The sequence below is a fragment of the Macadamia integrifolia genome, unplaced genomic scaffold (genome assembly GCF_013358625.1).
Source record: "Macadamia integrifolia cultivar HAES 741 unplaced genomic scaffold, SCU_Mint_v3 scaffold1321, whole genome shotgun sequence".
Classification (NCBI taxonomy): Eukaryota; Viridiplantae; Streptophyta; class Magnoliopsida; order Proteales; family Proteaceae; genus Macadamia; species Macadamia integrifolia.
Window position 1 is genome coordinate 22,330 of NW_024868159.1, and position 14,438 is coordinate 36,767.

The 14,438-nt window shown below is 34.6% G+C and overlaps 2 long non-coding RNA genes across 3 annotated transcripts; both read left to right on the forward strand.

Annotated features, from left to right (window-relative positions):
- Positions 1-3,195: 3,195 nt before the first annotated feature.
- On the forward strand, positions 3,196-6,047 carry LOC122063424. The gene is made up of 3 exons (XR_006135328.1): positions 3,196-3,449; positions 3,552-3,862; positions 4,929-6,047. It is a non-coding gene; the product is annotated as an uncharacterized LOC122063424 (long non-coding RNA).
- Positions 6,048-10,617: 4,570 nt separating this feature from the next.
- Positions 10,618-13,307, forward strand: LOC122063433. Of its 2 annotated transcripts, none has more exons than XR_006135331.1 (2): positions 10,618-11,477; positions 12,763-13,307. It is a non-coding gene; the product is annotated as an uncharacterized LOC122063433 (long non-coding RNA). The 2 variants fall into 2 exon arrangements; XR_006135332.1 differs by having other exon boundaries at positions 12,907-13,307.
- The last annotated feature ends 1,131 nt before the right edge of the window (positions 13,308-14,438 follow it).

Here is a 14,438-nt window from a genome sequence, read left to right on the forward strand (position 1 = left end):
AGGACAGAGGGGACAGATACTTAGTTGGTTTGGAATTTCCGCCCTTCATTAGGAGTCTGGGACGAAGTAAAATCCTGCAAGAATTGGGAAGTTCTTCTCAGATAGGATCGAGAAGTCACATCCCTTATCCGTACAACAATGGAGAGTCTATTCCCAATGTGACTCTACAAGCAAAGAGTTTGGTTTCCCCAGGGAGTTCGAGTCCGGTTATGGCTATGTCAATAAGGAATTCGTCTTCAAATGGGTTTCATCAATATTTGACCCAATCTCCTTTCTTGACTTGTCCTCTACCATGTTTAGACCATTGATAGGCGAGACATTTTTAGGTATATCATATTGTTACTGCACAAAAAAAAATTGGCAGCCATAGGTTTTGCTAAAAAAAAAAATTGCAACTAAAGTCCACAACAATAGACTTCACAAATAAAAAATACAAGACTAAACTACACAATTATAGACTTTGCTGCACAAAAATCTGCAGCCAAAGTTGCCTTTTCTACACATAAATCCATAACTACAATCCGCAACTACATGTCTTCATAAGAAAAAAATCCGTAACTACAAAAATGCAACTAGAAACTTTGGAGCGCAAAATTCTACAGCTACATATGTATTACAAAAAAAATTCGTAGCTACAAAGTACCCTTTTCCTATAGTAGGAAATCTGTAGCTATAGCCATTGCGACGACACTTGTACTTGCGGATAGAAAACTGCAATTTGCTACGAATTTTCAACTCTTTTTTTTTTTATTCTTAACTTAGAACTTCAGGATCCCAAGCTTACTCAAATAGCTAAAAATTACCATCATTTATTAGGATTGGGAGACATACAACATCAACCCTTAACACAAGGACATGAGAGCATAGACCACTCTGCTCTTTCACCAGAATACAATGTATAGGACCCAACTTCTGAATCTAGAGCTTTATGCACCAAGGAGAGGATGGTGCGTACGTCACATTATTTTTATGCAAAATTTTCATGAAATAGGTGTATCTATTTGCGAAAATAACATGCAATATACATTATCATATCCTAATATGTTTATCTTATTTATTTAAAATATTAGTGATTTAACTTTTACTTCTCTGGTAGAATTCTCAATGTTTGGTTCCCATTTCTTTCTTTTATTTCTAGACCTTTTATGAAAACTTTTTCCCTCTAATGCACTTTCCTCGCTAAAGCATTGAACATGCTATAATGGTTAAGATTTTTTTAATAAAAGTTAAGGATTTTATCACATTTTAAAAGGTGTATTGGGTGTTTTTAGAGGAAAGTGATAAGAATGGTCTGTAGTGGGAGTATTTAAAAGAAAAGTGATGAGATTGGTTATAAAAGTGATGAGATTGGTTATCTTCATCTGTAAAAAACACGTGTCAAACCGACTAATGGAAACCAACTCCCGTCAAGTGCACTTTCCTCACTACCATTAAACATGTTGTAATTGTTAAGATTTTCTAATAAATGTTAAGGATCTATCACATTTTAAAAAGTGTATTGGGTATTTTTATAAGAAAAAATGATGAGTTTGGGCATATCTATCTGTACAAAACACATGTGACACCCAAGAATACGGGCAAGTAACAAACCCGCCTGGGAGATCATTGAGGTGTCCCCACCAAGAATACGGCAAATACAAGGGTGTTTGGAGATCAGCGAGGGTATGCAAACTTTAGTTCCACATCGTCTCGGGTGAGATTGCTAGGCTAATCGATAATTATAGCCTCATTAACATGGTACAACGCGTTTTAAATCCTTAAGGCTCATGTGCCAAAAAGGACAATATTGTGCCAAGGTTAATGGGATCGGGGCATTACGTCAAAGCAAACCTCCAACAGTGTAAACTGTAATCTCACATCGCCTATAGAGAGATTACTGGACCAGTGGATAACTACAAGCATCCTTAACATGGCACAATGCGTGTTAAAGCCTAGAGGTCTATGGGTCAAAAAGAACAATATTGTATCAAGGTTAATGGGACCAAAGCGTTACAACACATGCCAAACCGACCAATGGAATCCACTCCTGTCCAGTGCACTTTCCTCCCTAGACCATTGAACAAGCTGTAAATGGTTAAGATTTTCTAATAAATGTAAAGGATTCTATTACATTTTAAAACGTGTATTGGGTGTTTTTAGAAGAAGAGAAAAAAAAAAAAAAAAAAAAGCAATGAGATTGGTTATCTCCATCTGTACAAAACATGTGCCAAACCAACTAATGGAAACCAACTCACGTCCAGTGCACTTTCCAAACTAGACCATTAAACAGACTGTAATGGTTAAGATTTCAAATAAATGTTAAGGATTCTATCACATCATAAAACGTGTATTGGGTGTTTATAGAAAAAAGCGATGAGATTGGTTATCTCCATCTGTACAAAACACGTGCCAAACCGACTAATGGAAACCAACTCACGACCAGTGCACTTTCATCGCTGACCATTGAACAGGCTGTAATGGTCAAGATTTTCAAATAAATGTTAATCACATCTTAAAACGTGTATTGGGTGTTTTTAGAAGAAAAGTAATGAGATTAGTTATCTCCATCTGTACAAAACAATATCAAACCAACTAATGGAATCTAACCAACGTCCAATGCACTTTCCTCGCTAAACCATTGAACAAGCTATAATGGTTGAGATTTTCTAATAAATGTTAAAGATTCTCTCACATCCCAAAATGTGTATTGGGTGTTTTTAGAAGAAAAGTGAAGAGATTGGTTATCTTCATCTGTACAAAACACGTGCCAAACCGACTAATGGAAACCAACTCACGTCCAATGCACTTTCCTCACTAGACCATTGAACAGGCTGTAATGGTTAAGATTTTTTTAAAAATGTTAAGGATTCTATCACATCATAAAACGTGTATTGGGTGATTTTAGAAGAAAAGTGTTGAGATTGGCTATCTCCATCTGTAGAAAACACGTGCTAAATGGACTCACGGAAACCAACTCACGTCCAGTGCACTTTCCTCGCTAGACCATTGAACAGGCTGTAATGGTATAGATTTTCTAATAAATGTTAAAGATTCTATCACATCTTAAAACGTGTATTGGATGTTTTTAGAAGAAAAGTGATGAGATTGGTTATCTCCATCTGTACAAACACGTGCCAAACCGACTAATGGAAACTTTTGGATTCTATATATTTAATTTCTCCCTATTGTTTATTTCCTATTAAATTTTATGGAAATGCCAGCCTCAATTGTGCTTTTCTTAGCTGTGTACTTAAACGTACTACAACGGCTGATATTGTGCCAGAAACGTGAAGCATTCGTACACTCAATATAAGGACTTGTTAGGTCTCAAACTAGATTCATGGAGGAAATTTAACCTTCTTCAACTCTTAAGTTATTAGTTCTCTCATCTTGGGCTATCTTATGTGCTTTCTCTATATGATGACAAAGTCAGAAATGTTTGGGCCCTATGTCGATCCAAGTTCTATAAGGTAAATATTTTTGAATTCTGCACATAGATATCCAATCACCTAGAGTTTCCGCATTTTTGATTTCCTAATTACTAAGTTTCAGTTTTTTTTTCTCTAAAACAGGAATGGTAAATGGAGTATTACATGTTAAACCATCAGTAATAGTCCTTAAGGAGAATTCATCAATGCCATCACATGCCCCTAAATGTGTCGAAGAAATTTTTGAAATGGTGGTACCTACTATTAGAAGAGTGCAGAACAAAATTGTATTCCCAACACCCAATAACCCTAATTACAAAATTACTAATTGGGTTTTGCATCCTATAGACCATTGGGTAATATCAATTTTAGGTCAAGGGCAAGCGATGCGACACTCCACATCAAATGGTGAACACCAGGGATACACTGAATTTGTTGTCAACTTGTTTCACAAGGTATTCCTAGTCTAATGTTAAATTAGGATAAGTTTATTTGATTGAGTCTTTCACGCAATGCATGATTATATTTTCATCTTTTTTTTTTTTAATGGTCCTTCTATTCTCTACTTTTCCGTAAGAAAACATGAATAACTATTATTAACCGAGTAGTGAAGATACGGCATATTATTGTTGTTGTTATTTTTATTCTTATTATTGTTGTCATTATTATTATTATTATTATTATTGTAATAAAAGGAAATCAGATCTTTTAACCCCATAACTCTAGGACCCTAGGTAACCCTTTGAAGTTTTATTAACTGAAAAAAGGGAGAAGAAAGAAATAGGGGGCACATCACACCTAACCCTTGAACTGTTAAAGAAACAAATCACACCAGTAAAAGGTAACTAAAAAACTTATTGAGAGTTCAATCATCAAATAAACTTATTGAGAGTTCAATCATCAAATAAGAAATAAATATATTAATAGAACTAGAAAACTAGAAATCCAAATTGGTCATCAAATAAGGCTGGATACACATGATGCACATGAAGCCTGCTTAGGATTGCTTGAGCAATTCAGCAACAATGGATTGCTTTGGGGAGGGATTGAGGCCTCTAATGTTCCAACCGCAAATCCTATTCATGGAGAAACAAAAAAGGAAGAGGAATTAATTGGCCCTTGCAGAAAAACTAACCTGGCTAGCAGAACTTGGGATCCTGCAAGCTTAGCGAGTGGAGTGAGTGAAGCAGAGAGCTCAAGTTTCAGTTGATGCAGCGAATGGCGCTTAGGTGAGGCACACAAGGAGGGTAGGCCGCTGATGAAGATAAAACAGAAACCTTCAATGTTGCATAGTTGAGCATATACTGTTCCTTCAAGTACCTTCAATAGATTTACAAGACTGTCAAAACTACAATCCCTCTAGACACCACACTGAAGAAGGCACCAGAATCACAATACCTCTAGCCATACGTGAACCTTTTTTTTTCTATAATTTTAATTTGTTTATATGGATATGCAAGTAATATAATTGTAATAAACATCTACTTACAATGGAAAACATCATTTCCTGATTGCCAATAGGGGGAGTTGTGCGAACATGCATCTTATCAAAGAAGTGGAGATACAAATGGGTTACTCTTCCAGAACTTGTATTCAAATTTTACCTCGGATATGAAGAGAATTGTCTCCTGACTCCACAAGAATTTGTCTCTCCACTTCAAAAGCTCCATAGGCAGGAAACCATGCACTGGTTAGGGAGGATTTGAGCCCTCTCTTTTTGGGAAAGTGGTGTTCCATTCAGCATCGATGATCTCGTATCTGATGAACAGTCAAGAAGTAATAAAGTTGACTGCCGTAGGGACACTCTGGTGCCTCCGGTTCGATCCAAGGTACCAAGGGCGGTGGAGGAGGATGAGAAACTAACTTTCAAAATAAGATTTGAGGAATTTCCTTATCTTTATCATAGAAAAAAGTAAATTTTGTTAGAATAAATAAATTAGATATCTCCTTTTCATGTTTAGCATATCCTCTATTCCATGGACTTGTTTTGCTAATTCTGTTATTGTATTATGCAGTTCTACTACAATACACTCTTCAAAAACAGTTTCGTTCCCTGGAGGAAGTAGCAGAATATATTGAAACAGGGGCAACTCCAAATTGTCAGACAAATAGTGAGGCAGGCCCTGCCAGCTTCATGAAGAAGCGTCCCAGGACCACCACATGGCCCACAATGTTGATCAAGGCCCAAGGAACTCCAAAACCAGCCGGATTTGTGGAGTCTTCAAATCAATAGTGGATGATGATGTGGCAAACATTCTCAAAGAAATTCCCTTGGATAAGAATTTTTTTCTCTAGAGTCTTCTTCTTGGAACAAGTATCAATACCTTGGGGCAAGTTTCTATGTATTGGATTATTAAGCTATTCATGTTTTTTCTTTTTATTTTCTCAATCTGCAATCCTCTAGGATTATAAGGGATGGTTGAAATCATTTTGATGCTTTCAAGGATTGTAAGGCCTATAAAAAGGCATGAAAATCGTCTGCAGCTACACCGGATGGTTAGGAGCCCCTTGGGACATGTCTCCGGATGCTCACTGCACCTCACCGTTCACTGTAGACAATTTCAACCCTATACAAAGGGAGTCAAATCTCGTTGTAAAAAAAAAATTAACTTTGATATATATATACTCACAATTGTGCCATGTTGGTTTTACATTACTTTCTTTTTGCCCATTTGTGGAACCATGTACACACAGACTTCCAATTCATGTTAAGCTTTACAATGGTTCCAATATAAATCATTATCATTCTTCTACTGAGGAACAAAATTAACTTCAACTAGTAATTATTATTACCATATTTTTTTTTTAAAGCAGTCATTGTGTTGACATAACAATATTTTGTCTGTTGTATATACTATGGTGGTTTAAATTAAATATAACAACTGAAATGGGCATTATGTAGTTTAGAATGTTCATATGTTGAAAGAAGTTGTCATATTATTTCTCCAACCCATACTCGTATTACCATTTTTATCATTTTATATAAAACCTGAGTCGAATTGTATGGAAGTGAGTCACAGAAATAGTGTTTTTTATCACCTCCTTTAATCACTATCATGTACTTTTTACAGGATAGTGAATTTTCAAGTTTTCATTAACAATTAATCAAACAATCATAAAGTCAGTGCTGGCATTATTGAGATTGTAACTTCAGTGCGGAAAGGAAGGACTACATCTCTACAGCAATTTTTTTTTTTTTTTTTTTTTTTGGGTGTAGGGGGGGGGGATTTTATTGCTCCTTTCCATAATTAGATAAGTCATTCTTATAACCTTAAAGATTATGGGCCCTAGCTGCTTCTTGTTGTTCTTCTGATTTTTTCATATTATTTTCATTTCGTTACTTTATTTTTATAATTCTTCTGAATTTGTTCTTTAATCAATGAGCTGACTGCAGATATGGCAGTATGAGTCAACTTGTAACGTCCTAGCCCCATTAACCTTGGCACAATATTGTCCTCTCAAGGCTTTAAAACACTTTGTACCATTTTATGAGGTTAGAGGTCATCAATTAGCCCAATAATCTCCCCCTAGGTGATGTGGGACTAAAGTTTGCACACCCTCACTGATCTCCTAAACACCCTGGTACTTGCCATATTCTTGGTGGGATACCACACCAATGTCCCAGGCGGGTCTTGTAGTCATCATATTCTTAGGTGTCACAATCTTCCTCCCTTTCGGGACAATGTCCCCGCTATAGCCCTACACACTGTCAGGGTCTGCTCTGATACCATTTGTAATGCCCAGGCCCCATTAACCTTGGTATAATATTGTCTTCTTTGGCCCATAGGCCTCGAGGATTTAAAACGCGTTGTACCATGTTAAGGAGGCTAGAGGTTATTAATTAACCTCATAATCTACCCTAAGCGATGTAGAACTAAAGTTCGTGCACCCTCACCGATCTCCCAAGCACCCTGATACTTGTCGTATTCTTAGTAGGGACGCCTCGTCGATCTCCTAGGAGGTTCTGGTATTTGCCGAATTCTTTGGTGTCACACAACTAGTCATTTTTTTATTTTATTCGTCTTTACTTTCTTACTTGGCTTTGAGTTACGGTTGTTGAGTCATGTTAAATGTTTCTAGACTAGGCTTATAAATGCAAGAAGCTACTTATATTATTGGTATTATACTAGACTTATACAACTTATGGCTTTGTCATGAATCTTACTTAAGTGACTGCTAAGTGCTAATATTGTTAATATTGATTACAGGAGTATCCCAAATATTCAAATTAAATTGTCAATTAAAAAGGTGGTAAGACCCTTGTGGAGTTTCCCAACAACATAGAGCCTGGAAAGCTCAAACGCGGTCAAGTTAAAGAAGGAGCTCTCAACTACTAGTCTAGTTCAGTAGTTTTTTTCCTAGCGAACAATATGAATTGTTGGCTTTTGTAGGACCTTAAATAAAGTTGTTCTGATAGAAAAGATCCTTGTAGCCCACCCCATTTATATGGAATGCTCCTGAGGTGTTGCTTTATTTCTTTGTTTTTTACTTTTTTTTTTTTTACCCTCTCACGAATCCATATGGCCAACTTCATTTAGTTTGGAAAAGCCTGGGTTGTTGTATGTTGTATGTACAATATGAATTGTTGAATGAGTTGAGTTCTCTAAGATAGGTTTATTGATGCATCGTGTATTTTGGATTTAATTGATTCTGATGATGAACATAATATTTACTTTAGATGTAGTTTGAATTTAAGTGATTTAGATGATAAACAAGATTTAGGTATTTATCTGTATTTTGGGCACAAAATTCTACAACTACAGATGTGTTGCAGAAAAATCTGCAGCTACAAAATACCCTTTTCTTATAGTAGGCAATCCATCGCTATAGCCTTAGTGATGACACTTGTAGCCATGGATAGAAAAATGCAACTGATCTGTAGCTATATGCTTTTGCTGTAGCCTGCAGATTCTGGATGTTATTAAGAAAGAAAGAAAATAGAAAACCGTAGTAATAGGACTTTTTCTTGTAGTGAAGAGCACATTCCTACCTTTTGTCACTCTAGAAGGATTGCATGACCTCATCATCATCATATATATATATATATATATTTTAAACTTTGCTATCAATGTTGTTTTTAACCCTTAAGTGTTTTTCCCCCCTTTTAATTCTTAACCCTAGAACATAGGACCCTGATATTGGGTTTGAGAGACATACAACATCAACCCCAAACGCAAGGATATAAGAGTATAGACTACCGCTATTTCCCTAAAATACAATATGTAGGACCCAACTTCTGAATCTAGAGTTTTGTACACAGGAGGGGGGATGCTGCGTACATTACATTAGTTTTATTCGAAAATTTTATGAACACAATGTATCTAATTACTGAAATAATAAGCGCAATACATTACTGTATCCTAATATTTTTATTTTACTTATCTAAAATCTCAATCTTTCGATTTTTAATTTTTTGGTGGAAAATCTCAGTAATTAATTCTTTTTTTTTTCCCCCTTTATTGCAAGACCTTTTTAACGAACAAGTTCCCGTCCAGTGCACTTTCCTCACTAGACCATTGACCAAGCTATAGTGGTTAAGAACTTCTAATAAACGTTAAGGATTCTATCACATTTTAAAACGTGTTTAGGTGTTTTTAGAAGAAAACTGATGAGATTGGTTATCTCCATCTGTACAAAACATGTGCCAAACCAACTCCCATCCTGTGCACTTTCCTCGCTAGACCATTGAGCAAGCTGTAATGGTTCAGATTTTCTAATGAATGTTAAGGATTCTGACACATCTAAAAATCTGTATTGGGTGTTTTTAGAAGAAAAGTGATAAGACTGGTTTGTATTGGGTGTTTTTAGAAGAAAAATTGATGAGATTGGTTATCTCCATCTGTACAAAACACGTGCTAAACCGACTAATGGAAACCAACTCCCGTCCAGTGCACTTCCTAACTAGACTATTGATCAGGCAGTAATGTTTAAGATTTTTTAATAAATGTTAAGTATTTTAATGACATCTTAAAACGTGTATTGGGTGTTTTTAAAAGAAAAGTGATGAGATTGGTTATCTCCATTTGTACAAAACATGTGCCAACCCAACTAATGGAAACCAACTCATGTCCAGTTCACTTTCCTCAGTACACCATTGAATAGACTGTAATGGTTAAGATTTTCTAATAAATGTTAAGTATTCTATCATATCTTAAAATGTGTATTGGGTGTTTTTACAAGAAAAGTGATGAGATTGGTTATCTCCATCTATACGAAACACGTGCCAAACCGACTAATGGAAACCAATTCACATCCAATGTACTTTCCTCGCTAGACCATTGAACAGATTGTAATGGTTAAGATTTTCTAATAAATGTTAAGGATTCTATCACATCTTACAACATGTATTAGGTGTTTTTATAAGAAAAGTGATGAGATTTGATATCTCCATCTATACAAAACACGTGCCAAACCGACTAATGGAATCCACTCCCATCTAGTACACTTTCCTCACTAGACCATTAAACAAACTGTAAATGTTTAAGATTTTCTAATAAATGTTAAGGATTCTATCACATCTTAAAATGTGTATTGGGTGCTTTTATAAGAAAAGTGATGAGATTTGATATCTCCACCTATACGAAACATGAGCCAAACCGACTAATAGAATCCACTCCCATCCAGTGCACTTTCCTCGCTAGACCATTGAACAGGTTATAAATGGTTAAGATTTTCAAATAAATGTTAAGGATTTTATCACATCTTAAAACGTGTATTGGGTGTTTTGAGAAGAATAGTGATCAGATTGGTTATCTCCATATGTACAAAACACGTGCCAAACCGACTAATGGAAACCAACTCATGTCCAGTGCACTTTCCTCGCTAGACCATTGAATAGACTGTAATGGTTAAGATTTTCTAATAAATGTTAAGGATTCTATCATATCTGAAAACGTATATTGGGTGTTTTCAGAATAAAAGTGATGAGATTGGTTATCTCCATTTGCATAAAACACGAGCCAAACCAACTCATGTCCAGTGCAATTTCCTCGCTAGACCATTGAACAGGTTGTAGTGGTTAAGTTTTCTAATAAATGTTAAGGATTTTATCATATCTTAAAACATGTATGGGGTGTTTTTAGAAGAAAAGTGAAGAGATTGATTATCTCCATCTGCATGAAACACGTGCCAAACCGACTACGGAAATCAACTCACGTCCAAGGCACTCTCTTATCTAGACCATTGAATAGGCTATAATGGTTAAAAATTTCTAATAAATGCTAAGGATTTCATCACATCTTAAAACGTGTATTGGGTGTTTTTAGAAGAAAATTGATGATATTGTTTGTCTCTATCTGTACATAACACGTGCCAAACCGACTAATGGAAACTTTTGGTTTCTATATATTTAATTTCACCCTAATTTGTTTATTTCATATTAAATTTTATGGAAATGCCAGCCTCAATTGTGCTTTTCTTAGCTATCTATTCAAACGTACTATAACGGCTGATATTGTGCCAGAAACGTGAAGCGTTCCTGCACTCAACATAAGGACTCGTCGGGTCTCAAACAAGATTCATACAGGAAATTTAACCTTCTTCAACTCTAAGTTATTAGTTTTCTCATCCTGAGCTAATCTTATGTGCTTCTCTGTATGATGATAAAGTCATGATTGTTTGAGCTCTATGTAGATCCAAGTTCTATGAGGTAAATATTGTTGAATTCTGCACATAGATATCCATTCACCTAGAGTTTCCGCATTTTTGATTTCCTTATTACTAAGTTTCAATTTGTTTTCTCTAAAACAGGAATGGTAAATGGAGTATTACATGGTAAACCATCAGTAATAGTCCTTAAGGAGAATTCATGCATGCCATCACATGCCCCTTTATGCATCGAAGAAATTTTAGAAATGGCGGTACCTAATATCAGAAGAGTGCAGAACAAAATTGTATACCCAATACCCAATAACCCTAATTACAAAATTACTAGATGGGTTTTGCATCCTGTAGGCCATTGGGTAATATCAATTTTAAGTCAAGGGCAAGCGATGCGATATTCCACATCAAATGGGGAACACCAAGGATACATGATGCTTATTGAATTTGCTGTTCAACTTGTTCCACAAGGTATTCCTAGTCTCATGTTAAATTATGATAAGTTGATTTGATTGAGTCTTTCACGCAATAAATAATTATATTTTCATTTTTTTCTTTTTAATGGTCTTCTATTCTCTACTTTTTCGCAAGAAAACATGAATAACTATTATTAACCGAGTAATAAAGATACAACATATTTTATTATTATTATTATTATTATTATTATTATTATTATTATTATTATTATTATTATTATTATTATTATTATTATTAGTGTAATAAAAGAAAACCATATCTTTTAACCCTATAACTCTAGGACCCTAGGTAACCCTTTGAAGTTTTAAAGGAAAATGAAGAAATAGGGGGCACATCACACGATTCAAACCTAACCCTTGAACTGTTAAAGAAATAAATCACACCAGTAAAAAGTAACTAAAAAACTTATTGAGAGTTCAATCATCAAATAAGAAATAACTATATTAATGGAACTAGAAAACTATAAATCCAAATTGGTCGTCAAATAAGGCTGGACAATTTTTTTATTTTACTCTTACATACTTATGAAATGACATATTTTTAGTGAGGAAAGAAAATAGTTTATTAAGCAAAATAAGAGAAGAAAATATCAATCAAGTAAGCTGCTTCACCATACAATCCAGGAGAATCTTTTAAAATTACTACATGATACATTAAGTGATTATATATATATGATCTAAATATGGCATCTGAAAAACAAAAGTGGGGTTCATAATTCAATGAAAATGTAAACAAACTCATTATAAGGCAAGGATAGTATCTTTTAATTTTTCCTGCTCAAACTCTTGAACCCGGAGCAACCCTTACAAGGAGATTTTTTTTTTTTTTTTTTGGTGGATAACAAAAGTATATTCAAAAATCCCAAAATAATAGGAGGCTCACCAAAAGGAGGATACATACATACAACAGCCAATCTCTTCAATATTGCTGCCCTTAAATAGTTATCAAAAGAAAAGAAAAAATAGTATAAAATGGGGACATCTCACCAAAACCCTTAAACAATAAGATGACACTCCAATCAAAAGATAAAACACCAAAACCACCCAAGCACAATTTTAAATAAAATAATAACTAAAACAATCAACAAGAACAAAAATCATTAAATAACACTACCTATAGGACAATTATCTTTCTTCTTAGTTGAAGGAACAATAATCTCACAGTAGCAACCTCTTTTTTTTTCCCCCTAATTTTAATTTTTTTATATGGATATGCAAGTAATCTAATTGTAATAAACATCTACTTATAATGGAAAACATCATTTTCTGATTGCCAATAGGGGGAGCTGTGCGAACTTGCATCTTATCTAAAAAGTGGAGATACAAATGGGTTACTCTTCCTATACTTGTATTCAAATCTTACCTCAGCTATGAAGAGTATTTTCTCCTGACTCACAATAATCTCTCTCTCTCCACTTCAAAAGCTCCATAAGCAGGAAACCATGCACTAGTTAGGGAGGATTTGGGCCCTATCTCTTTGGGAAAGTGGTGTTCTGTTCAGCATCAACGATCGCGTATCTGATGAACGGTGAGGAGGAAGAAGAAGCGTCCCAGAACCACCAACATTAATGACAATATTGATCAAGGCCCATGGAACTCCAAAACCAGCCAGATTTGTGGAGAGTCTTTCCCTTGGATAAGAATTTTTTCCTCCCGAAGCAAGAAGAAGACAAGAAGTATTAATGCCTAGGAACAAGTATCAATACCTTAGGGCAAGTTTCTATGTATTGGATTATAAAGCTATTTATGTTTTTTCCTTTTATTTTTTCTATGTACAATCCTTCAGGATTATAAGGGATGGTTGAGATCATTTTGATGCTTTCAAGGATTGTAAGGCCTATAAAAAGGCGTGAAATCTTCTGCAGACATTACACTAGTGCAGTGAGTACTGGGTGGTTGGGAGCCCCTTGAGACATGTCTTTGGATGTTCATTGCACTTCACCGTTCGTTACAGACAATTTCAACCCTATAAAAAGGAAGTGAATTCTCATTGTAAGAAAAAATTAACTTTGATATCATACTACTGTATAAAAACACGAAGTGGCAAATCTTTCACTTAACTACTTTATCTTTTACTTTTATTTAAATACCATTTTTCCTTCAATATTTTTTAATACTCCAAAACCAAGGTTTATGTCCCTAATAAACTGGAAAGATATCCAATTGAAAGTAAAAGAGGATCACAACAGTTACAGTGTATGTCTTTTAAGTTCATCTTTCCTTTTGACATATCATCCAGATTGTTATCTTTGCATGTGGCATTTCTATTTTCTGATTGGAGAGATAACAGTGAAACTTGGTAAACTGTTACAAACTTAATTTGGGAGATGTTTTTCTTTTCTTTTTCTTTTCTTTTATTTTATATATTATTCATTCATCTTAGAGAGGGGAACTCTCTATTATACTATTAGTAGGAGGGTGGAACTCTAGACCTTTCCTCGACATATGTTAGATCTAACTATCTAGCCACTTGCCATTTAGCTAGAGGCTCATCCCATCTTCATCTAAAATTTATACACATAAACACTTTCGATAAATTATTCCAAAATGCTAATCGTAAAATCTAATAACATCTCAAAAATATAATTTTTTATCTTCCAACACCCCTAATTTATGGAAATTTTTATCATCCAAGATCCCTTATATATGTATTATTGTCAGCATCCATATTAGTCTTGGCCAATATCGTTACAATATCAATATGGATTGGATGAAATAGAGCCACTATCAAGCATAGCTACAAAGTTAAAATAATTTTTCCCCAATTCACATGATCCGTATCGATATCATATGGAGATTGGGCTACATAACTATATTAAAAAAAAAAATTGTCACATTGACATTTTGCACATGTGCTTTATCTAGTGTGTGTATGTGTGTGTCTATATATATATATATATATATATATTTACTCACAATTCTGCCATGTTGTTTTTACATTACTTTCTATCTTTCC